The sequence below is a fragment of the Mustela nigripes genome, chromosome 13, assembly GCF_022355385.1.
Source record: "Mustela nigripes isolate SB6536 chromosome 13, MUSNIG.SB6536, whole genome shotgun sequence".
Lineage (NCBI taxonomy): Eukaryota > Metazoa > Chordata > Mammalia > Carnivora > Mustelidae > Mustela > Mustela nigripes.
This window is the reverse complement of record NC_081569.1, coordinates 38,718,267-38,733,680: the sequence shown is the minus strand read 5'-3', so window position 1 is coordinate 38,733,680 and position 15,414 is coordinate 38,718,267. Positions and strand designations below refer to the sequence as shown.

General features: G+C 36.5%; 1 protein-coding gene and 1 pseudogene across 1 annotated transcript in view; one reads left to right on the top strand and one right to left on the bottom strand.

Moving 5' to 3' along the window:
* Positions 1 to 15,414, top strand: part of ADAM10 (ADAM metallopeptidase domain 10) — a 134,437-nt gene that overhangs the window by 75,431 nt on the left and 43,592 nt on the right. The gene's annotated exons all lie outside the window — the stretch shown is intronic.
* LOC132000367 (U4 spliceosomal RNA) lies at positions 8,233 to 8,314 on the bottom strand (annotated as a pseudogene).

Genomic DNA, 15,414 nt, shown 5'->3' with positions numbered 1-15,414 from the left:
ATGCTGAGATTGGAATGCAAATCTGTGTGACTCAAAAAACATTGTTACATGTCTAGAATATACTCTGTCTTACATATTTTGTTGTCAAGTTAGGAAAAATTTAGTCCGAATACATATTTTGTATAAATGTATTTGTATTCGTATGAAAATTAGAGCGACCAAATTATCCTGGTTTGCTGGCCTAAGCAAACTGAGATGTTTAGGCCCTATAGTAAAAATAACAAGGCTTTTGAGACTTATATATATTTATTTGTCAAATTAGTTGATTTTTAAAGTAATCTCTATGCCCAGCGTGGATCTCCAACTCTGCTTTTGGTATATTACATTTTTTCATCATTGTCTCTTGGTTTATTTTTACTCTTTTTCTGACCTTTTTAGAAATAGTTAATTCAAAACACACATTTAAAAAATTATTTTTATGGTAAAACATTTATTATGTATTTTGGCGTCTTTTCTAACAGTAGTAAGATGGAATAATGTTGCTTGAGTTTCTTGAGTCACAAATGCAGATATGTGTGTTTCTTGATCTGCAAAATGGAACAGACAATTCTATTTCAGGTGGCTTTTTCAAGTATAAGCGAGATTTTATTCTTGTACTTCTTGAATAATTATGTATCAGTCTTCTGCCTTATGTCAGAGACTGGTAAGTTCTGGGATTATGTCGAGATGAACATGAAAGCTTGTTCTCAAAAAGTTAGTAACTTGACCCTTGAAAAACATGGTGGTTGGGGGGTTGCTGCCCTTGTGCAGTTGAAATTCTGCATATAACTTTGACTCCCCAAAAACTTTTAACTACAGATAGCCTCCTATTGACTGGATGCCTTACTTGATAACATGAATAGTTAATTTATTTTGTATGTTATATGTATTTAATACTGTATTCTTAAAATAACATAAGCTAGACAAAAAAATGTTCTTAAGAAAATTATAAGGAAGAGAAAATACATTTAGAGTATGGTAGTTTATGTATGGAAAAAAAATCACATATTAGCGGGCTCACACAGTTCAAACCTATGACAGGTTTGTACAGGGGTCAACTGTAGTTTAATTGGCGACACAGAGAAACAGTTGAGAGTGGTAAGAGATAGAAAAGGATTAAGCATTGATACTGTACACATTAAGAGAAGTAGTTAATCTAGCCTAGATAGTATTTGAGGACAAAAATCAGAAACTAAAAGAATAAGCAGAAGTTATATTGGCCATGAAGAGACAGGATGATAGGAGGAACACTATATACAAAGGTCAGAGAGACAGCAAGACCAGGAAACAATTTTTAACTCCAGGGTGGGGTACAAAATTAGAGACTGGAAAAAATTCGAAGTTTTTCAGTTACTCAGTTGAGATTGTGGCTTGTACTAAGGTATTTGTAATGTGGATAAAGAGGACAAGACTACAGAATACTAAATATAACAGAGTTTAGCAGTGGCTAGATATAACATTCATATACAAAAGTAGGCTGCATTTCTTTATATCAGCAGACTACCAGAAAAAGAGGACATCATTTAATAATAGTAAAAGACTGCCATGTATTGAATAATCAGTGTAACAAGGAATTATAAGGCCTATATGAGGAAAATTACAAAACTTTGGAAGAAAAGTTAAAGAAGATTGATTTAAATAAATGGAGAGATATATCATTGTTGTGGAAAATAATACCTAATACCATAAAAGCATCAGTTTTCCCCATATTGATTTTTAAAAAATTTTATTTATATATTTGGCAGACAGAGATCATAGGTATGCAAGAGGCAGGCAGAGAGAGAGGGGAAACAGGCTCCCCACTGGACAGATAGCCTGACATGGGGCTCAATCCCAGGACCCTAAGATTATGACCTGAGCTGAAGGCAAAGGCTTAACCCACTGAACCACCCAGGCGCCCCCCCTTTAAATAAACATATAATGTATTTATTTTTTTAAATAGACATATAATGTATTATTAGCCCCAAGGTTTCAAAACCTGTGAATCCCCAGGTTTACACACTTCCCAGCACTCACCATAGCACATGCCCTCCCCAATGTCCATAACCCCATATTGATTTGTAAGTTCACTGCAATTCCAGTATAAATTACAACGGGGTTATTCACAGCACAATGATGTGTTGAAAATGTTACAGAGAAAAGTAAAGGCTAATAAGAAGTAGGGCCCACCCTAAAGGTGGTGAGCAGGAAAGAGGGATTTACTCTGGAAGATATTAAGACTTATTATAATTTTTTTTTTTTTACTTTTTGTTTAACTTTATTTTTTCCATGTTCCAAGATTCATTGTTTATGCATCACCCCCAGTGTTCCGTGCAATACATGCCATCCTTAATACCCACCACCAGGCTCACCCAATCCCCGGCTCCCCTCCCCTCCAAAACCCCCAATTTGTTTCTCAGAGTCCATAGTCTCTCATGCTTCAAGCCCTCATCAGATTTCTCCCAACATCCTTCTCCTTTCCTTCTCCCAATGCCCTCCATGTTATTCCTTATGCTCCACAACTAAGTGAAACAGTATGATAATTAACTTTCTCTGTTTGACTTACTTCACTCAGCACAATCTCCTCCAGTCCCATCCATGTTGATAAAAATGTTTGTTGGGTATCCATCTTTTCTGAGGGAGACATAATACTCCATTGAATATATGGGTCATATCTTCTTGATCCATTCGTCTGTGGAAGGGCAGCTTGGCTCCTTCCAGTTTAGCGACTGTGGCCATTGCTGCTATAAAGACTTATTATAAAATTGAGAGTATGATATTAGCATAAGGTGAACAAGTTGACCAGAGGAATAGAATTGAGTTCTCAGAAGGAGACTGATACATGTGTGAAATTTTGTTATGTAGTAGAGGTAGAAACTCAAATCAGTGAGGAAAAGTAGAGATCATTGAGTAAGCAGAGCCAGAAAAAAAGTGCCCATTTGGAAAAAAAAATAAAATGAAATTAGGTCTCCATCTTACATCATATTTAAAACAGAACAAAATTCCTGGTTTGCTAAAGTATTAAATGTCTAAAATGAAAAATATGAAATGCTTAGTGGAAAAAGTAAGTGGAGATTTTCCTTCTATCCATGATGGAGTAATTGATATCCAGCTAGACCTCCTGTGAATATATGAAGACTGAACTGAATGAAATATTTGAAACAATTATTTTCAGACATTGTTTGAATGTAGGGAAGGGAAGCAGGGAAGGACTGAGATCCCTGAGTGGGGAGAAGTAAGTCTCTCTGTAGTCTCCTTTTTTGGCTGGAGGCAAAATTTTAGGTATGGCACTGGGAAAGGAGATCTCAAGAAGGGTGAGAAGTACATAGCAATTCTCTTGAGTTGAAGAGACAGGTCAAAGTTTAGGAAGGCTGAGGTATCTGGACTTAGGACAGAATGCCTGAGAAGAGAGGGCTATACTAGGAAAAGCTCCAGATATCTGGACAGGATTTCCCTGAGTCTTAGCTGAAAACTAACCTGTGCGTGCACAGGAGGACAGACTATTGGAGAATCTATAAATTGAACACCTATAAGAAATTTCACTTGGTAGAAATCCCAAGTCATGCTAGGAATAGGGTGACCTCACGCTAGAGTAAAGACTACTTCAGACCTACCTTTATTAATCTGAAAAATCAAGCTTGATAAAGATCAAAGTGATTCTCAAGTAAATTAGCTTCCTATAAGAATAAAGCTCAATAATATTTGTTAAAGGAGGTCACAGAACGGAGATACTCTACAATTTAAGCATTCAAAAAACATTCAGAAAGCATTACTAGATGACAGAAAGATGAAAAATGTGATCTGTAGTCAGGAGAAAAAACACCAGGTGGAAACAGAACCAGAAATTACAGGCATTAGCACACAAGGACATTAAAGCAACTATTATTAATGTGTTCAAAGAATTATCAAAGAACATGAAAACAGAAAATTAGAAATTATAATAAAGAACCTAATGTAACTTACAGAACTGTGGAAAGTACATTTTCTGAATTGAAAAATTTAATGGATGGGCTTAAGAGCAAATTAGTTATTGCAGAAGTTAACATAAGAAAGCATGAATAAAGGACAATAAAACAGTAGAAATAACCCAAATCTTAGCACAGAGAGAAAATAATTGGGAGTACAAGGGGGAGGGAATGTAGAAATAAGATTTGAAAAATTAATGTTTCCAGAATTTTAAGAAATCGGGAAAAACCCTAAGAAGCTCAGTGAAACTCAGGCAGGATAAACACAAAATCATACCAGGACCCATTGCAATCAAATTACTGGAAATCACTAGAAATGAGAGGGGCGCCTAGCTGGCTCAGTCAGTGGAGCACGTGACTCTTGATTTGGGGATTGTTGAGTTCAAGCCCCCACATTCCGGGTAGAGATTACTTAAAAATAAAATCCTTTAAAAAACCCAAAACTAGCCATAGAAAAGAAGATACATTTACATATAAGGAACAAATATTAGAGTAACTGCTGCCTGCCCATCACACATTGCAAACTGAAGATATACATGGAATGACATCTTTAAAGTGTGAAAGAAAAACTATCAAACTAGGATTCTTTATTCTGTGACAATAATGTTAAAAAATGAGAGCTAATTAAAGATCTTTTTTAGGTAAAGCTGGGAGATTTTGCCTCTAGATATACATTGCAAGAAATGTTAAAGGATGTTTTTCAGGTAGAAAAAGGATACCAAATGGAAATGCAGATTTATACAATGAAGTGAAGAGCATAAAGTAGAAAATACATAGGGGCACCTGGGTGGTGCTGTCAGTTAAGCTTTTAACTCTTAGTTTTGGCTCAGGTAGGGATTTCAAGGTTGTGGAATCAAGCCCTGCGTCCACCGCTGCTCTGTGTGGAGTCTGCTTGTCACTCTCCGTTCCCCTGCCCATGTGTGCCCTCTCTCTCTTTCAAAAATAAATCTTTAAAAAGCTGTTAAATACATAAGTAGAATATAAAGGACATTTTTATCATTTAAATATTTTCTTTAAGAGGTAATTAAAATAGTTACAATGTAAAATGTGTTTATAATATACAAAGAATCAAAATTTATGATAATGGCACAAAAGATAGGAGGAAAAGTGGAAGTATATTGTTGTTTCTTACACTATACATAAAGTGGTGTAATTTTGGCAGGTAGATTCTGCCGTTTAAAAGTTGGATATTGGAAACTTTAGTGCAGAGCTCAGCAACCTACTACACCCCATACTCCAGCTGCTTGCTTTTGTAAATAAAGTTTTATTGGAACACAGCCACAGTCATTCTTAGGTACATGTCTGTGACTGCCTTTGCACTACATCGGTAGAGTTGAGTAGTTGTATCAGAGACAGTGTGGACCCAAAGTCTAAGTATTTACTGTCGGTCCTTTTCTTTTTTAACAACTTTTTTTTAAAAAAGATTTTATTTATTTATTTGACAGAAATAGAGAGCACAAGTAAGCAGGCAGAGGGAGAGAGAGAAGCAGGCTCTCCGCTAAGCAGGGAGCCTGACGCGGGGCTCGATCCCAGGACCCCAGAGTTACAACCTGAACCGAAGGCAGCCGCCTAACCAACTGAGCCACCCAGGCATCCCTACTTTGGGTCCTTTTAAGATGATGTTTACAGTAATGTCCTCTGCCCTGGAGTTACCACTGAAAGAAAATAAAGGAGACATAGTTAACAATCAAATGTACAGTTGACCCTTGAAAACATGGATTTGAACTGCACAGCAGGTCCACTAATATGTGGATTTTTTTTCAGTAAATACTGCACAACATAAATTACAACACTATAAATGTATTTTCTCTTACTAGTTTGCATATGAGTAAAGTATATAATATATATGGTATGCAAAATATGTTAACTGACTAGCTGCTTTATCAGTGAGGCTTCTAGTCAGACTATTAATATTTAAGTTTTTGGGGAGTCAGAAGTTATATGCAGATTTTCAGCTGTGTGAGTTTGGCATCCCTAATCCCTGGGTTGTTCAGGAATCAACTGGAGTTTAAAATACTCGGTTAATCCAAAATAAGGTGGGAAGGGGAGAGGAACAAAGAACATATAGGACAAATAGAAAATAAATACCAAGATTGTAAGTTTAAATCTTACCATGCTTATGATTACATTATATGTAAATGGACTATCCACATTGACTTAAAAAGCTGGAATGGTAAGAATAATTAAAATAAGACCAAATCTGTCTAAAAGAAATATAGATAAAAATAATTTTTTAAAAATTTAGGGGCACCTGGGTGGCTTAGTGGGTTGAGCCTCTGCCCTCGGCTCGGGTCATGATCTCAGGGTCCTGGGATCGAGCCCTGCATCGGGCTCTCTGCTCAATGGGGAGCCTGCTTCCCCCTCTCTCTCTGCCTGCTTGTGACCTCTCTCTCTCTCTCTGTCAAATAAATAAATAAAATATAAAAATAAAAAAATAAAAAAAATTTAAAGTCAGTGAATTAACATATAATGTATTATTAATTTCAGAGGTAGAGGTCAGTGATTCATCAGTCTTATACCAGTGTTCATTACATCATGTGCCCTCCTTAATGTCCATCACCCAGTTACCCCATTCCCCTACTCCTCCCCTCCAACAACCCTCAGTTTGTTCCCTATGATTAAAAGTCTCTTACGGTTAATCTCCCTCTCTGATTTCATCCTCTCTTCCCCTGTGATTCTTTGTTTTGGTTCTTAAATTCCACATATGTGTGAGATCATATGATAATTTTCTTTTTCTGATTGACTTGTTGCAAATGGCAAGATTTCATTTTATTAAGATTTTATTTATTTATTTGACATAGACCACAAGTAGGCAGAGAGGCAGGCAAAGAGAGAGGGGGAAGCAGGCTCCCTGCAGAGCAGAGAGCCCGATGTGGGGCTCGATCCCAGGACCCTGGGATCACGACCCAAGCCAAAGGCAGAGGCTTTTAGCCCACTGAGTCACTTGGCGCCCCAAGATTTCATTTTTTGATGGCTGAGTAGTATTCCATTCTCTGTGTGTGTATGTGTGTGTGTGTGTGTGTGTGTGTGTACATACCACATTGTCTTTATCCAATTGGATAAAGACATTGGACATTGTCATTGGACATCAGGACTCTTTCTGTAATTTGGCTATTGTGGACATTGCTGCTATAAACATTGAGGTGCCCCTTAGGATCACTACATTTGTATCTTTGGGGTAAATAAATACCCATAGTACGATTGCTGGGTTGTAGGGTAGCTCTCTTTCCAACTTTTTGAGGAACCTTCATACTGTTTTCCAGAGTGGCTGTACCAGCTTGTATTCCCACCAACAGTGTAAAAGGATTCCCCTTTCTCTGCATTCTCATCAACATCTGTCATTTCCTGACTTATTAATTTTAGCCATTCTGACTGCTGTGAGGTGCTATCTCATTGTGCTTTCTATTTGTATTTACCTGATGTCTAGTGATGTTGAGCATTTATTCATGTGTCTGTTGGCCATTTGTATGTCTGTTTTGGAGAAATGTCTGTTCTTGTCTTGGCCCATTTCTTGATTGGATTATTTGTTCTTTGGGTGTTTCCTTTGGTAAGTTCTTTATAGATTTTAGATACTAGCTCTTTATCTGATAAGGCATTTGCAAATACTCTGTCCCATTCTGTAGGTTGTCTTTTGGCTTTGTTAACTGTTTCCTTTGCTGTGCAAAAGTTTTTTATCTTGATGAAGTCCCAGTTCATTTTTGCCTTTGTTTCCCTTGCCTTTGGAGACGTGTCTAGCAAGAATTGGCTGTGACCCAGGTCACAGAGGTTGCTGCCTGTGTTCTCCTCTAGGATTTTGATGGATTCTTGTCTCATATTTAGGTCTTTCATCCATTTTGAGTTTATTTTTGTGTATGGTGTAAGGAAATAGTTCAGTTTCATTCTTCTGTATCAATTTTCCCAACACCATTTGTTGAGGAACCATTTTCTTTCTTTCTTTTTTTTTTTTTTCTTAAAGATTTTATTTATTTGACAGAGATCACAAGTAGGCAGAGAGGCAGGCAGAGAGAGGAGGAAGCAGGCTCCCCACGGAGCAGAGAGCCTGATGCGGGGCTCAATCCCAGGACCCTGAGATCATGACCTGAGCCAAAGACAGAGGCTTAACCCACTGAGCCACCCAGGCGCCCCGAGGAACCATTTTCCATTGGATATTCTTTCCTGTGAAGATTAATTGATGATAGAGTTGAGGGTCCATTTCTGAGTTCTCTGTTTTGTTCCATTGATCTGTATATCTGTTTTTTTTGCCAGTAGCATACTATGTTGATGATTACAGCTTTGTAGTAGAGCTTAGAGCCCAGATTGTGATGCCACCAGCTTTGATTTTCTTTTTCAATTAGCAATAATCGCGCCTCGGATAAACCTCATTGGCTACGATACTGCCACTGCGCAAAGCTTGATTTTCTTTTTCAATATTCCTTTGACTATTCGGGGTCTTTTCTGGTGCCATATGAATTTTAGGATTATTTGTTGTAACTCTTATGAAAGAAGTTGATTTTTTTTTTTTAAAGTTTTAATTATTTGAGAGAGGGAGTGCAAGTGAGAGAGCCCAAGCAGGAGGAGCAGCAGAGGAAGAGGGAGAAGCATACTCCCCGCTAAGCAGGGAGCCCAAGGTGGGGCTCTATCCGAGGACCCTGGGATCATGACCTAAGCCAAAGTCAGATGCTTAACTGACTGAGCCACCCAGGCTCCCCACGGTGATGGTATTTTGATCGGGATTGCATTGAATGTATAGATTACCCTAGGTAGCATAGACAGATTTGTTCTTCCAATCTGTGAGTGGAACGTTTTTCCATTTCTTTGTGTCCTCCTCTGTTTCTTTCAAGAGTGTTCTATAGTTTTCTGAGTACAGATCCTTTGCCTCTTTGGTGAGGTTTATTCCTAGGTGTCTTAATGGTTTGGGGTGTAATTGTAAATGGAAATGGCACCTTAATTTCTGTTTCTTTTGTCTTGTTGCTGGTGTATAGAAATGCAACTGGTTTCTGTGCATTGATTTTATTTCCTGCCACTTTGCTGAATTCCTGTATGAGTTTTAGCAGTTTTGGGGTGCAGACTTTTGTGTTTCCCACAGGGAGTATCATGTCTTATGCAAAGAGTGAGAGTTTGACTTCTTTGCTGATTTGAATGCCTTTAATTTCTTTTGTTGTCCGATTGCTAAGACTAGAACTTCTAGTACTATGTTGAACAGCAATGGTGATATTGGACATCCCTGCTGTGTTCCTGACTGCAAGGGGAAAACTCTTTTTTTTCCTCCATGGAGAGTGATATTCGCTGTTGGTTTTTTACATATGGCTTTTATGGTATAAAAGTATGTTCCCTCTATCCCTATACTGTGAAGAGTTTTAATCAAGAAAGGATGCTGTACTTTGTCATATGCTTTTCCTGCATCTGTTGAGAGGATCATACAGTTCTTGTCCTTGCTTTTATTATTTAGTGTATCACATTGATTGATTTGTGGGTGTTGAACTACCCTTGCAGCCCAGGAATAAATCCCACTTGGTTGTGGTGAATAATCCTTTTAATGTACTGTTGTATCTTACTGGCTAGTATCTTGGTGAGAATTTTTGCATCCATGTTCATCAGGGATGTTATGTTAATCTGTTATTCTCCTTTTTGGTGGGGTCTCTGGTTTTGGGATCAAAAGGTATGAGGTAATGCTGATCTCATAGAGTTTGAATGTTTTCCTTCCACTTCTCTTGTTTTCAAACAGCTTCAGAAGAATAGCTATTAATTCTTTAAATGTTTGTTAAAATTCCCCTGGGAAGCCTCCCGGTCTTGGACTCTTATTTTTTGGGAGGTTTTTTTTTTTAATTTTTTATTTTTTATAAACCTATAATATATTTTTATCCCCCGGGGTACAGGTATGTGAATCGCAAGGTTTACACATTTCATAGAATTCACCATAGCACATACCCTCCCCAGTGTCCATAACCCCACCCCCCTTCTCCCAACCCCCCCTTTTTGGGAGCTTTTTATTGCTGCCTCAATTTCCTTGCTGAGAGAAATGCAGTTTAAATGTAAAGACACAGATAGTTTGAAAGTATGATAAAGCATGTATCATACAAACACCAGTCATAAGAATGTTAAAGTGACCATGTTAATATCAAAGAATGTATATCAGCTCACAGAATATTACTGTGGACAAGGAGGGACATTTTACTTTATCATGGAGAAATAATCCTAATTGTTAGTTAATAATGTAGTTAGTAATAGAGTTATGAAATACATTGGGCAAACCTGACAAAATTGAAAGGAGAACTGGAAAAATCTATAAATTAGAGTTGGAGGTACACTTACTTCTGATTAGAGAAGTTGATTGATATGTTGATAGAGCAAATAGATAGAAAACCAGTTAGGATATAGGAAACTTAAATACTACTCTGAACCAACCTGACTTAATTGACATTTATAGAACTCTCTACTCAAAAGTAGCAGATATACATTCTTTTGAAGTGTAAATGAATATTTACCAACATATGCTGGCCTATAAAAGAAATCTTAATACATCTAAAAGGATTGAAATTATACGGAATAAGTTCTTGGGTCTTAAAGAAATTAAATTAGAAATCAGTAACAAAAAATGAGGAAAATTCTGTAATTTTTAGAGATTAAGTCACATCAAGTAATGCAGTTGGGGACTATTTTGAAATGAATAACAAAAAGACAAAATAATAAAATTTGTTAGATTCAGCTTAAGCTGAATAACCACTGAAAGAAAATTTAATGCAAAAAAATATTAAAAGATGTTCTTTGGTTAGGAAAGGAATACCAGATGGAAAGTTATATCTATGCAAAGAAGTGAAGAGTGCACAGGGAACATTCGCTAATAACAAAGATTGTGAAAAAAAAAATTTTTTTTTTAAGATTTTATTTATCTATTTGACAGAGATTACAAGTAGGCAGAGAGGCAGGCAGAGAGAGAGAGGGCGAAGCAGGCTCTCCGCCAAGCAGAGGACCCGATGCAGGGCTTGATCCCAGGACCCTGGGATCATGACCTTAGCTGAAGGCAGAGGCTTTAACCCACTGAATCACCCAGGCACCCCAAGAATGTGAAGTTTTAAATGATCATATTAGAAAAGAAGAAATATATAGAAATCAGCCTTAGAAGCTTCCACCTTAAAAAGCTAGACCAGGAAGTACAAATTAACCTCTAAGTTATTAAATAGAAGGAATCAAGTAACAAGAGGGGTCTCAATATAAAAACCAGAGGAAATCAATATGATGAACTTCTAGCTAGTCTGATCAAGAAACAAAGAGAAAACAGAAATTAACAGTATCAGGAATGAAAGGGGATATTACTACACACATTAGTAGTTTAATTTTGAGCACATTGAGCCAATAAATTTAACAGCCAGTTTAATCGGCAAATTCCTTTACAGATAGAAATTAAAAAAAACAAGCAGAAATAGAATAGTAGGTGTATGTATGTATGATATTAGATTGATACTTAATAATTTTCCATCAAGGAATGTTCAAGCCCAGATATCATTTCACCATAGAAGTCTAAGCATTTAAGAAAACAAACAAACAAACAAACAAACCAATCTTACACAAAGCCCTTAAGAAAATAAAGGAGAAGGGAAAACTTCTTAACACGTACTGTCAGAGCAGCATTATGCTGATAAGCACACCAGAAAAAGATCTTACAGGAAACTAAACTACAAGCCAATATACCTTATAAATATATATGCAAAATTTCTTTTTCTTTCCTTTTTTTAAAATTATTTGGTTATTTAGTTGACAGATTATTTATTTATTTGACATCGGGCTCTCTGCTCAGCAGAGAGCCCAATGTGGGACTCCATCCCAGGACCCTGAGATCACGACCTGAGCCGAAGGCAGCGGCTCAACCCACTGAGCCACCCAGGCGCCCTGTTTTTTTTTTTTTTTTTTTTTTTTTTTTTTTTTTAGATTATTTATTTATTTATTTGACAGAGAGAGAGAGAGAGAGATCACAAGCAGGCAGAGAGGCAGGCAAAGAGAGCCGAGCAGAGAGCCCGCTTTTTCTTTCTTTTTTTAAGATGTTATTTATCTATTTGACAGATAGAGATCACAAGTGGGCAGAGAGGCAAGCAGAGGGAGAGGGTGGGTAGTAGTTTCTCTGCTCAATCCCAGGACCCTGAGATCATGACCTGAGCTGAAGGCAGAGGCTTAACCCACTGAGCCACCCAGGTGCCCCATATGCAAAATTTCTTAAAATATTAACAAGTCAGACTCAATATATAAAAGATATAAAAGAAGGTAACACATTGTGGTCATAGCATAATCAGGCAAGAAAAAGAAATGAAAGGCATATAGATTGTAAAGGAAATAAACTGTGTTTGTTTGTAGGTGACATTGAGAGTATGCTTAGAAAATCCTAGTGAGTCTAGGAAAAGTTGTAAAATTAATAAGTAAATTTATCAAGAATTCAGGATAGGTACCGAGACCGTATGAAAAAAATCAGTTATATTTTATACACTATCAGTGAACATTTAGAAAATGAAGTTTTAGGGGTGCCTGGGTGTCTCAGTGGGTTAAAGCCTCTGCCTTTGGCTCAGGTCGTGATCCCAGAGTCCTGGGATTGAGTCCTTTGTTGGGCTCCCTGTTTGGCGGGGAGCCTGCTTCCTCCCCTGCCCCCTGCTCTCTCTGCCTGCTTGTGATCTCTGTCTGTCAAATAAATAAATAAAATCTTTAAAAAAGAAAAAGAAAAAAGAAAGTGAAATTTTTAAAAACCCTCTAAAAATTTCAAGAATATAAAATACTTAGAATAAATTTAATAAGATATGCACAAGACATATATGAAAGCTATAAAACATTCCAAGAAAAATTAAATGTCTAACTAAATGCAGAAATATGCTGTGTTTATTGTTTGGAAGATTCAATAGTCAGTTTTCCCTAAATTGTTCTGTAGAGTTAGTCAGTGCAACCCCTATCAAAAGCTCAGTGGGGATTTATCTAGTAATTGATAAACTGATTCTGATAGACTGAAATGTAAAGAACCTAGAATAGCCCAAGAATTATCAAAAAAGAACAAAGCTAGAGGATTTATACTGCCTGATTTTAAGGCATAATAGTCAAAATGGTGTCCTTTTGACCTAAGGATAGAGAGCCATAGGGTCAGTTGATTTTCACGAAAGTCCCAAGAAAGAACAGTCTGGCAGGTACTAGCATAATGAATTGGATATCCATATGGGAGAACAAACCTCAGCCTGTACACTATACATTATATAAAAATTAGGTGAAAATTTAAAAAAAAGTAGGTGAAAATAGATGAAAAATCTATATGGTTAAGGCTAAAACTTAAAACTTGTAGAAAAAAAGGAGAAATTTTTGTAACTTTGGCATAGGCAGCAGTTTTTTTAGGATACAAAAATACCCTACAAAATTTATCAGTTGGACTCTGTCAAAATTAAAATCTCAGAAGACACAGTTAAGAAAATGTAGAAAACCAGAGACTGTGCGAAAATGTCAACAGTACATCTGATAAAAGCCTTCTCTAAAATATACAAAGAACTATTTTAACTCACTTAAAAAAAATTCATGAGCTCCACTTAAAACATGGGCAAAGCATTTAAAAAGATATTAAAAAATATTTTAGGGTAGAGAAACACTTTGAATATGACATAAAATCTTTTGACTATAAAAATTTTGATATATTTCACTATATGAAAATTAAGAGTAAAAGACACCTTAAGTAAAGACAGTTATAAACTTTGAGGCAGTATTCACAATACATAAAATTAATAAGGAATTGTTTTCAAGAAATAGAGTATTCTTTTTCCTTTTTTTTTTCCTTTAAGATTTTATTTATTTGACACTGAGAGTGAGAGAATCACCTGGAGAATGAACACAAGTAGGGGAAGTGTGAAAGGGAGAAGCAGGCTTTCCACTGAGCAGGGAGCCAGATAATGGGGCTCAAACCCAGGAGCCTGAGATCATGACCTGGGCTGAAGGCAGACACTTAACCAACTGAGCCACACAGGCACCCTAAAATATAAATATTTGTGTGTGTTTCTATGCGTGTCTGCATTTGCATGTTTGTGTGTTTATTTGTTTGGAGGCATTGGAGAAAGAACAAGGCTGTGAAGAATTACGGGGCTGAATCTTAAAATATATGAAAATGCCTAGACAAGTGAGCATGGCCTTTGGGGCTATTTTTTCTCTAGGTATATCTTCTAGTTCCTGATAAGGTAGCTAAGAGACTGAGAGGCTGAGTAGAACTCTTGAAGCTAAGGATAAAAATAGTACTTACGGCTCTCTTAGGTTGGAATCTTGAAGGGCTACTCCGTGGGAGTAAGAGTGAGTCAAAAAATGTCCTACCTCCTTCTATCACAGGGATTAAAATTCTACATCACAGCTGCTTAATCTCTAATTAGGGTAAGGTGATCCAGGATTACCAGTGTATCAGGCCTAATTATTGCCAGAAGAAAAAATAAATCTTGTCTTGAGAAAGATCATCACCTGAAGCCTAAAATTATATCTTTGGTTTTTCATGTATGTTGTCTGGCACTCAGTTACAAATAGTAAGCATCTGAACAAACAAGACAACATGATGGAAGAACAAGAGAAGAAAACTATTGTATACCAAACAGCAGTGATACAAGAGTAAATGACGCAGAGTATACATCCGCAGAGAGCTTGCATTCTAGCTGGGATGTCAAACATGTAAACAACCTAAAGTTTTCCAGATAATGAAATGATCGGACACATACATACTATAGTATGTTCAAGTACATAAAGATAGAATTTAAAATTACAGCAAAAAACTGGAAAGGAACAAAAGATCCTGATGAAAATTCTAGAATTGAAAAGTATAACAACAGAAATTAAGAATTTGATGGGTTTAGATCTGGATGGTGGATCATAAGAAAACAGAGTAAACTACTAAGAAAAGGGATAGAAAAATATAAAAAAGAGATAAGGGATTCATTAAAAAGGTCTAGTATATGTATAATTGATATCTCAATTATATCAAGGAGGGAAAAACTAAGAGTGAAATAGGGACAGATATGGCAGAGGGTTTTCCAAAAATGACACTGCATATCAACAAATTCAGTAAGCTGTGTAATTAGACAAATACTTTCCAATGAAAGTAACACTCTAGCATATTATTAGAAAAGTATAAAAATGAAAAGATATGTACTCTTAAAAGCAACCAGTAATAAAAATCTGGTCACCTTCAAATAAGCAAGAGTTGAAATGACAGCTCATTTTTCATTGGAGACAGTTGGAAACAGAAGATGGTGCAATGTGCTGGAACTGAGTACCTGCTGTCCTAGAATGCTGTACTCAGTGAGAATAAATAAAAGTAAAATGAAGGCAGTAAGTGAGAGAATAGGCAGACATGGAGTCGTTAAGGTAGAAGGAAAGTATAAAATGTGAATGTAAATTTGGATTGTGGCTTAAAAAACCAATTTAATTTGAATCCTTCATTACTGTGTCATCAAAATTTACTTAAAATGGAGCTCTTAGATGTCAGCAAATGTTGAAGTGCTTGGGTTCAGTAGCAGTGCTA